An 8,763-nucleotide genomic window follows, 5' to 3' on the forward strand; every position below is an offset into this window, starting at 1 on the left:
CATTTAAACTGAGTAGGTCTTTCAAAATGGCAAGTTGGGATTGGCCTATAAATCACGACATTATATGAATAAAATAAAAGTTTTGAGCTACCTAAGATTTATCTAATTTTATACTCAATCAGAAGCCCCATGAAGGGCTTAGACTAGATGATCTCTCAGGTCTTTTTCAGTTGTAAAAGTCTATGATTCAGTGTCTCAATATTATAAATTCTAGGTTTATTGAGTCTGAATTCGAAAGGTTTTCCTGCCTCTAAAATACAAGTTATAAGTTATATTGTAAAGACTTGAGGAGCTGGAAAGTTCTCAAGTGTCCCACCTGCCTTTGCTCTCCTCCGGGTCCCTTCCTCCTACCTGAGCCTTGTAAGGTGTGGAGAGTAATTCCTACTAGTAGAATAGCTTTGGAGATTAGAGAAAATACATGTATAGCACCTAAAACAGTGCCTGGCATGCAGTGATGCCCAATTCATTCTGGATGCTGGTGGATCTATCAGTATCTGCAGTGTTTGCCAATAGATATCACCTCTTAGATTGATGCACTAGCCTTCCCTAATCTCTTTTCTTTAAAAATTATACAATTTAATAGTTAACATCTTTGGAGTCACCCCTGGGTTCAAATACCCAACTTACTGGCTGTATGATCATGAGCACTTTACTTAACCTTCCACAAATTTCTCATCCATAAAGTGGGGAAATAATTGTACCTAATTAATGGACCCATTAAATGAGAAAATACACAAAAGTCACCATGTCTGCTCCATATTTTATATACATTACCTAGCATACCACCTGGCATACAGTAAGTACTCATTAAATACTAAGATTTAGCTACTAGGTAAAATGTTCTATTAGTTTAATTATATATTAATATTACGTATATGTTACCTATCACCATCATCATCAATGAACTTGTTCTATTTCTAGCTCACATCTCCTTTGGTTTAGAAGTGGTAGTTACATATTTTAACAAAAGTGGGCTTTGGTTAGGTTCAAGGCTGAAGTTGAGAAATGTTGACTACTAATGATATCAACTATTCTGCTTAATTATTTATTATGTAAGAAGTATTTACTGAGCAGCTATTATCTGTCTGGCTCTGGGAATAGGATAGAAAGGTAGAAGACACACAATGCCTGCTATTACAGAGCAGAGTTTATGACAGAGAGATTGACATGAAACAAACAAGGATACTAATAAATGAGCAAATGTATCATTTGGCCAAGGACTATGACAGAGAGATATGCAACTCTGCAACTCTACGAGTGGGCTTTGACATAGTCAGGGAAGTGAATCAAAGTCTGAAGGAGGAATAGCAGAGGATATAGAAGCCTAACCACGTGGGGATTTATAACATTTTGTTATAAGCTTTTGTTCTTATCCTAATGTGATAAGCTGTAGGGAACCGTGCCTTATGAGCTTTGTGTTTCCAAAAGCTGACCTTCATGACCACATGGAAAATAAATCTGAGGGAGACAGGGGCATACATGTTAAATGTAAATGATTTACTAAAAAAAAAAAAGTAGGGGCGCCTGGGTGACTCAGTCAGTTGGGCGTCCGACTTCGGCTCAGGTCACGATCTCACGGTCCGTGAGTTTGAGCCCCGCGTCGGGCTCTGGGCTGATGGCTCAGAGCCTGGAGCCTGCTTCTGATTCTGTGTCTCCCTCTCTCTCTGCCCGTCCCCCGTTCATGCTCTGTCTCTGTCTCAAAAATAAATAAAACATTAAAAAAATAAATAAATAAAATAAAATAAAATAATTAAAAAAATGTAAATGATTTACATTGTATAAGATCCCAAAGCAGTAGTTTCCATTATGACTCTTTCTTCGAATCTCAGAAAAAGTTTAGGTCGATACCTTCTTATTAGGCACAAAAAGTGGAAGAAGAGAAACCCCCGAATATGTAAACCTTTCCTTTCACAGTTACTATCAATACTAAGGACCAAGAGATCCCATATAGGCCTCTGAATTTATCCTCCTGTGCTACTTTTGCTGTGACTACAAGAGAACAAGGGTGTCCATGTTTTTGGACTTATATTATGGGCAGTCACTGGCTCTCTAATTGGAGGGATGCAGGCCAAGCCAATGACCTAGCGTCATAAAACCTCACTGGTTATTATACCGATGGGGCTGGGCTATAAGGCAATTAGAGTTATGAAACTTCCCTCTAAAACAAAGTCCAGCAAGGGTGGAAGAAAGAAAACCACCTGTAGCTAGAGAGCTTTCAGGGCAACCAGCTTCTTAAAGAGGTAAAGTGACTTTATTCATATTTCCTCCTTCAAATATTTATTCAGTTCTTATTGGGCAGCAGGTACCTCCCAGATGTTACATGGTGAACTAAGCCCTGCCTTGAGGAGGCATCTGCTCTGTGATTTAAAGGGGAAGATTAGCATTTACACACCTACCATGTACTTGATATTTTACATGGGTTATCTGATTTGATCATCAAGACAACTCCACAGAGTAGAAATTATGACCTCTACTATGGGAGAGTTAGGATTTGAACCTAGATCCATTGACCACAAAGCCTTTGCCTTTCCATTACACCATGCTATTTGCCAAGAAGGTGCCCCTTTTCAGAGATAGCTCCCCACGGAGGGGAAACTACCAAGTTTCGCCCTCTCTCCAGTGCTCGCTCTTTAAAGCCACAACAGGGTTTCTGAATCTCAGCACCACTGACATTTAGGAATGGATAATTCTTTCTTGTGTGGGGCTGTCCTATGCATTGTAGGATGTTTAGCAACATTCCTGGCCTCTACCTACTCGATTCCAGTAACACTCCCGTTATGATGACCAAAACTGTCTCTGGACATTGCCAACTGTCTCTGGGGAGTCCAACTGTCCCTGGTAGAGAACCACTGGAAGAGAATAAAGGCAAGAGGTCAACCAAAATTTAAAAGGAAGGCAGAGGAAGAGAAGCTAGTGGGAATGACCAAGAGAGGAGACTTTCAAGAAAGAAATGATTAGGAAAGTTAGCTGTTCTGCAGACATTACATGAGATATGAACAGAAAAAAAATTTTTTTTTTTAATTTGATGATGAGGATGTTCTGGGTGACTGCATGAAGGTAGTTTCAGAGAATGAAGGGAGGAGGGGGCAGGACCCTGGAGATGAACAATAAATGGAATACATGGGATAGAGTTAGTGAGAGTGAACTCTCCTTTCAATAAGCTTAAGAACACTGTAGAAGTGATGCAGAAACGTTGAGCCCAGGGCCTATGAGCCGGGAAATGTCTACTTTCTGTATCTTGGAGTACTCTCTGGAAGCCCCAAGCAGCTATATAACAAGTCCTAACACCCATGGGGCGCCTGGCGGCTCAGTCGGTTGAGCATCGACTTCGCCTCAGGTTCATGATCTCACGGTTCGTGGGTTCGAGACCCGCATCGGACTCTGTGCTGACAGCTTGGAGCCTGGAGCCTGCTTCAGATTCTGTGTTTCCCTCTCTCTCTGCCCCTCTCCCACTCACTTTCCCTCTGTCTCAGAAAATAAACAAAAAAAAATTTTTTTTAATTAAAAAAAAAAAAGTCCTAGCACGCTGAGGCCACCATGTTATCACAGTCTCAACTGAAGACCATCTTCCACCTTCTCTGCCAAGTGGCAGATATGCAACTGAAGTCATTTTGGAGCCTCTAGACCAGCCTACCCACCAGCTGAATACCACTAGGCAACCTAGATCAAAGCCACTTGGGGCAAGACTGCCCAGCTGAGTAAGTCCTGCCTAACTTCCTGCACCACAAAATCATGAGACGCTACAAAATAGGCAGTTTTTCAGATAGCTTTTTACCCAGCAGTATGTACCTGGACCACGCTGTGGTGCCCATCCCAGTTGCCTTCTCCCATCCATGAGATTTAAGGAAGAAGGATGTTAGTCTAAATGCCATCCTGTCCCCACTGCTCTTGGAGTAACTGCTAAGCATGAGTTTTGTGCTATTAGCATGTGATGGGCAAGCACTTAGACTCTGATAGTCAAGGCATACAGACCGAAGTTTAGTTCTTAGCTTCTCTACTTCCTAGCTGGGCAACATAGGAGTTATCAAAGGTCCTATTTATAGAAGTGTCAAGATTGAGTGAGATGCATTTCTACAAAGCACTCACACAGTGCCTGACACAATAGTGCTTGCTAAATGTTAGCTCTTATGTAAGTAATGAATTTTCCATGAAGGGTTAGTAAATCATCATATGCTTTATAAAATGACCCCGATTTTGACTTTACAAAAGTTTTCACCAAAAGTCTGATGCTATTGGTCTTCTTGGGGCTTTCGAACTCTGGCTCTCACTGTTTGACCTACAAACCTACACATACACACACACACACACACACACACACACACACACCAAGAGAATGCCTCGAAACCGCAAGTTCTCCTGTGGGAAATATAAGTATTAAAGGATTGACTTCTGAATGTCTTCTTAGCAACCACGAAAATTTCAGTTCCAATTTGTGTGACATGTGAATCATTCCTGTTGGAAATAACTAGAAAGAAAGAGAAAACTAGGTGTTGGGAATAGAAAAGAAAGAATAAAGGAAAAGGCACTGGAGGAATAGAGATTTTTGTAATGAAACATTGGGAACTCTGAAAGGAAATTGAAAATAAAAAGAAGAAAAAATACCTATTTCTGCCAGGAAGCAAAGGTTGAGCTATGTAGGAACAGGGTCAAGGACAGAGCTGAGGCTATAATCCTTACTACTGGACAGATATTTCAAATATACCAAATTAGCCATCAAGATAGCCCAAGGCTTTTTCCATATTAGCCACCCAAACTATTCTGCATTTCTGAACCCAGGGGACCCAGGATCTTGGAGGTGAGAGTTAATAATTGTGAGTCATAAAATTAACAAACATTGAACATTTAGGTAGAGGACAAGCCTCATAGTGTGCATATTATCTGAAAAACCAATTTACAAACATCTCATTGATCTTCTTCAGGAAGGAAATCCTGCAAAGTTGCTAAGAAGCAATGGCTGTTAAGACAACATTAACTATATCGCATCCATTATGATTAATTTGAATAGGTGAATTGTCCACCAGAAATGTATTTAGTGTGTTCTTTACTGTTTTACCTTCCCAAACACAAAAACGTAAGGTAAGTGACATCTCTCTGAGCCTTCACCCCAATTTTCACGTTGTCAAAAGTTCCTTATCCTCCATGGGCTTTTCAAGAAGAGGTCTGAGGATAGACATTACTGTGTGTGGACAGTTGGCGGGGGGGGGGGGGGGGGGGCACACTAAGAAGGGATGGACTTAGCAGAGTGTTGGCCCGTAGCTGAGTACTCCATAGGACTCTTCCACTGGGGAACGGGCCGACTTTGTAGAAACAAAAAGAACTGATGCCTTTTGAGTCAAAGTACTTATGGTGTGTCCGCCTTGCTGAGAACAATCCCGCAGAGCACAGAGCGCAGGGCCATGAACCAACTGCTTCACATTTGTAGAGGTTCTTCTAAGCATTAAACTGACTCCGCTGAACCCCATCTAGACCTCCCTCCCTCCAACCAGGGCTCTATTTGGCAGGGTTTGCGTGTGAGTGAGGAATAGGAAGAGGAACAGCCAGACCTCACCTCATCAAAGGCCTGAAATTTAGACTTTTGACATTTTCTCTGAATAAATTTATGTGAACACCCTAATTTTGGAGTTTTAAAATATTAATTTTTCAAATGTAAACATTTAAAATGTATTCCATATGTACACCCTGTCTTGGCACCTCTTCATTTTTGGTATATCTGGTCCTCAAAAATGGAGTGGTCTGGGTTCTTTTCCTCTGTGGGGGCCCCTAACCAACCCAGCAATCACCCATGGCTCTTCCCCCAAAATATCGAAACTTCTCAAATGAAAGGAGCTAGATAGATGTTAAGCTGAAAATGGGAGTGATAAATGAATATGCAGTGGGAACATGCAGGTCAAGAGGAAAAGACTAAATTCTATTCCATTAAGCCCAACTAGAAGGTATATCCCTCAAGAGCCTGGGCTCAATCTTTCATCCCTATATCCCTAATTCATAGTACAGTGCCTAGAACACAGTAGGAGCTCAATGCATGTGTGTCAAACGGGTGAATGAATGAATGAATGAACAACACTAGCCTGGACAGACTATTCTTTATGCAATATATGATACTGTCAAATTCAACTGCCTGCAAGGGAATCATTTGTCTATGGAGTAGGCAAATTTTCAATCTGAGGCTGACTTCAAGCCATTGCTCAGACCACATGCCCGGCTAAAGGAACATAAATGATTCTTAATATCTTACCAAGGAAAGCATAAGTGGGAGAAGAAGAGCTTCAGCTGGAAAAATCAGAGCATATTCCAAAACCAAAGAGAAATTCCTTTTGGATTGTCAATTATTTGGGATTACCTGGGCCTGGGTCACAGATCATTGGTGTGGATAATCAAGAATTGACTGCACATGTGGATGTTAAGCCTGCTTGGATGCAGGCATCCCCCAGTGGCCTGATCACAGCCTCCACTACTCCCCACCACACAGAGTTCAGGGTAGGAATGGAGGTGCAAATGCACAGCAAAGCTGGGGGGCAGAGACCTTCTTCTAAGACCCCCAAAGAGCAGAGTTTCCCCCAGAGCTATAGGAACGAAGTGGAGTTTGTTATGCACTCTACAGCCAGATAAAGGTTGACAGGACTGAGGGCATCCTAGAAGATAAAATCAGAAACTGTCTATGCCAGTTGCATTTTCCCAGTTACTACAATCTCAGAATTGTCTGTCCTAATACGTCACATGTATTCAAAGCAAGGACAAGTATGAGCAGGACTGAAGAGTGGGGAATTCTGCTTTGGGCACTGCCGCCATTTTCCTCACTGCTTTGTGCCTGCTACTTGGCCTCTGCTTACGTCCATGAGCTGCTCAAGCAAGGTCTTTCCCTGACGCGGGCTTCCCCTGAGGATGCTCTACATCCCCAGCTTCTCCAACTGCCCCAAAGTCAATTTCCTGCTCCACATTCCGTTCTGCCAGAGATCCTCCCTCAGTGCTCAAAGGTTAAAGCTAGGAAAATTTGATAAAATAATCCGGGCTTTCAGAATAATGTGTTAGTGGGCACTCTTCCTAATACGAATTTTCAGAAGCCCTTTCCCCATTTGTGGTGGCGATCTAATGGAGCGGACCAGAAGGAGGGCAGCATTGGGAGTGGTTGGGTGTTGTCAGAGAGAAGGAGAATCTTTTGGGGAATCTGTGAACTGAAGGTTTCAAGACACTTCTGGCTTCCTATAGATGGATCTGTCTATAGAGGCAGGTAACGACCAGGATTTCCTGACTGAGGGACAAGTGTAGAATGTCACTTGCTGTTTTTCTACCACAGGGGCCTCCTGAAAGCATTTTAGATGCTTTTCATTTTATTCTTCTAGTTCCCTGAGAGTATTCAAGCGAACACAAAGAAGGACAATTTGAAAGATTATATGTAGCATCATAATCAGTACAGGGGAAGGGACCCAGCATGAACTGAAAATTCTGTGGCCCATTCTACTGAAGGAGGGCACAGAGAGCTCATAAACAGAGAGTCTGCCCCCACAGTTGAGCTGTCTAAAGGAGTCCTTAGCCTCACCAGAAAGAGTGGGATAATTTATACGTTAACATTTTCTTTTAATGTGGATAGCGTTTTCCTCATTTATAGTTAATTAGGTTAAGCATGCATGGGGAGCGAGGGAGAAAGGCTTTTAGTGATGCTCTAAATGATTAGTAATTTGAATAAAGTAGAGAACCTCTCTAAAAGATGGAGTGCTGGCACATGTTAAACAGGCTTCCTTCTAAGTGCTAGAATCGGCCCACTCTGGTTTGGAAGATATTGTGGTAATTAAAGCACTAAGATTAGAAGATACAGAATGTGCTAAATATTTTAAGCAGGTTTTCAGCCATATGTACGTGTGATATAAATGAGACCAGAACAAATGGCTGAAGGCTGAACATATTGGGTATTTGGTATCCTGGGGGCCAGATCCCCTTGAGTCACGCCAACGTGCCAGGGCCCAGGGACAAAGTGGCAGCGACGAGCAAGAAAAATTCCATTTTGAGCTTCAGGTTTCTCATTTGCAAAATGAGAATAAGCACAGTGCCCTCCCTCACCTTGGTGTCGTCATCATGACTAGAGATCGTGTATGCATTTCCCTTCAGTGAAATACTCACTTTAGTGAATAGCACCAGTAAGTTAATAACTGATATTGTTATAGGATCAATACCATCACTCCCTTGTTTGACTGAATCAAACGTTTCAGGCACACTTTTTTTGTCTTCTCCCGTGTAACAAATCCAGGTTTGTGGCAGCCAGTCTCATGCAAATAAGGTGAAACTCCTTATGTATACGGTTTTCCCCTAACATTAATCCAGCTGGAAGAGTTCCGTGTGCTGTGTCCTTACCAATAATTTCCAACGAATAAAAATACATGCAACAGAAAGTTTTTAGTGCAGTTTGCAGGACAACGTTTGTTCCTCTCCCAGGGCATCAGCTTCAGGCAGTTTTAGCATGTCGACCAACCTTCATATTCTATGTGCCGACAGGCCAGTGAGCACGGTGTCATGAAAAGAGCCTAGGGAACTTGGTCTGGTCCTGGCTTCTTCACCCCCTAGTTGTGTGACCTGTGGCTGATTTCCAAATTCCATGGACCTCACTTTCACTCTCCGTAACATGGGACTGTCTTCATGAAGTAAATCAAATTATTTAAGTGAAGAATTAGAAGCCTCAATGCTCAGATCACAGAATTATTTTTCTAGACACAGAGTTTTTGTTTTGTTTTTGTTTGTTTTAAGGAGAGAGAGTGAGCAAGGGGCAGAGGG

The sequence above is a fragment of the Panthera tigris genome, chromosome C1 (genome assembly GCF_018350195.1).
Source record: "Panthera tigris isolate Pti1 chromosome C1, P.tigris_Pti1_mat1.1, whole genome shotgun sequence".
In the NCBI taxonomy this organism is placed as follows: domain Eukaryota; kingdom Metazoa; phylum Chordata; class Mammalia; order Carnivora; family Felidae; genus Panthera; species Panthera tigris.